This window comes from Petromyzon marinus, unplaced genomic scaffold (genome assembly GCF_048934315.1).
Source record: "Petromyzon marinus isolate PM22_M1 ecotype Great Lakes invasive population unplaced genomic scaffold, UKy_Petmar_22M1.pri1.0 PM_G_Scaffold_61, whole genome shotgun sequence".
NCBI classification, from domain to species: domain Eukaryota; kingdom Metazoa; phylum Chordata; class Hyperoartia; order Petromyzontiformes; family Petromyzontidae; genus Petromyzon; species Petromyzon marinus.
In genome coordinates, this window is record NW_027423015.1 from 825001 (window position 1) to 827500 (window position 2500).

Below are 2500 nucleotides of genomic sequence, written 5' to 3' on the forward strand. Positions count from 1 at the left end.
TTAGGGTGGCACAGAAATCCCTCGGAATGGGAAAACGGGTCATTTTCGTGTCGCCACATTGCATGCGAACCGCATGAAACTTCCAGAGGCATTTGCAGCAGAAATGCATGTGCAGTCAAAAAATTGAATATTTTTCACGGATAGACCCCGTGAAACGCTAGAAATTGGCGGGGATGTGTCTCTTGTGGCTCACGGGGCTGTTAGGGTGGCACAGAAATCCCTCGGAATGGGAAAACGGGTCATTTTCGTGTTGCCACATTGCATGCGAACGGCATGAAACTTCCAGAGGCATTTGCAGCAGGAATGCATGTGCAGTCAAAAAAGTGAATATTTTTCACGGATAGACCCCGTGAAACGCTAGAAATTGGCGGCGATGTCTCTCTTGTGGCTCACGGGGCTGTTAGGGTGGCACAGAAATCCCTCGGAATGGGAAAACGGGTCATTTTCGTGTCGCCACATTGCATGCGAACCGCATGAAACTTCCAGAGGCATTTGCAGCAGAAATGCATGTGCAGTCAAAAAATTGAATATTTTTCACGGATAGACCCCGTGAAACGCTAGAAATTGGCGGGGATGTGTCTCTTGTGGCTCACGGGGCTGTTAGGGTGGCACAGAAATCCCTCGGAATGGGAAAAAACGGGTCATTTTCGTGTCGCCACATTGCATGCGAACCGCATGAAACTTCCAGAGGCATTTGCAGCAGGAATGCATGTGCACTCAAAAAATGTGATATTTTTCACGGAGAGACCCCGTGAAACGCTAGAAGTGGGCGGGGATGTCTCTCTTGTGGCTCACGGGGCTGTTAGGGTGGCACAGAAATCCCTCGGAATGGGAAAACGGGTCATTTTCGTGTCGCCACATTGCATACGAACCGCATGAAACTTCCAGAGGCATTTGCAGCAGGAATGCATGTGCACTCAAAAAAGTGAATATTTCTCACGGATAGACCCCGTGATACGCTAGAAATTGGCGGGGATGTCTCTCTTGTGGCTCACGGGGCTGTTAGGGTGGCACAGAAATCCCTCGGAATGGGAAAACGGGTCATTTTCGTGTCGCCACATTGCATGCGAACCGCATGCAACTTCCAGAGGCATTTGCAGCAGAAATGCATGTGCAGTCAAAAAAAATTTATATTTTTCACGGATAGACCCCGTGAAACGCTAGAAATTGGCGGGGATGTGTCTCTTGTGGCTCAAGGGGCTGTTCGGGTCGCACAGAAATCCCTGGGAATGGGAAAACGGGTCATTTTCGTGTTGCCACATTGCGTACGAACCGCATGAAACTTCCAGAGGCATTTGCAGCAGGAATGCATGTGCACTCAAAAACTTCTATATGTTTCACGGATAGACCCCGTGAAACGCTAGAAATTGGCGGGGATGTGTCTCTTGTGGCTCACGGGGCTGTTAGGGTGGCACAGAACTCCCTCGGAATGGGAAAAGGGGTCATTTTCGTGTTGCCACATTGCATAGGAACGCCATGAAACTTCCAGAGGCATTTGCAGCAGAAAGGCACGTGCACTCAAAAAAGTGAATATTTCTCACGGATAGACCCCGTGATACGCTAGAAATTGGCGGGGATGTCTCTCTTGTGGCTCACGGGGCTGTTAGGGTGGCACAGAAATCCCTCGGAATGGGAAAACGGGTCATTTTCGTGTCGCCACATTGCATGCGAACCGCATGCAACTTCCAGAGGCATTTGCAGCAGAAATGCATGTGCAGTCAAAAATTTTTTATATTTTTCACGGATAGACCCCGTGAAACGCTAGAAATTGGCGGGGATGTGTCTCTTGTGGCTCACGGGGCTGTTCGGGTCGCACAGAAATCCCTGGGAATGGGAAAACGGGTCATTTTCGTGTTGCCACATTGCGTACGAACCGCATGAAACTTCCAGAGGCATTTGCAGCAGGAATGCATGTGCACTCAAAAACTTCTATATGTTTCACGGATAGACCCCGTGAAACGCTAGAAATTGGCGGGGATGTGTCTCTTGTGGCTCACGGGGCTGTTAGGGTGGCACAGAACTCCCTCGGAATGGGAAAAGGGGTCATTTTCGTGTTGCCACATTGCATAGGAACGCCATGAAACTTCCAGAGGCATTTGCAGCAGAAAGGCACGTGCACTCAAAAATTTTAATATTTTTCACGCATAGACCCCGTCAAACGCTAGAAGTTGGCGGGGATGTCTCTCTTGTGGCTCACGGGGCTGTTAGGGTCACACAGAAATGCCTCGGAATGGGAAAACGGGTCATTTTTGTGTGGCCACATTGCATAGGAATGGCATGAAACTTCCAGAGGCATTTGCAGCAGGAATGCATGTGCACTCAAAAACGTCTATATTTTTCACGGATAGACCCCGTGAAACGCTATAAATTGGCGGGGATGTCTCTCTTGTGGCTCACGGGCGCTGTTAGTTAGGGTCGCACAGAAATCCCTCGGAATGGGAAAAGGGGTCATTTTCGTGTTGCCACATTGCGTACGAACGGCATGAAACTTCCAGAGGCA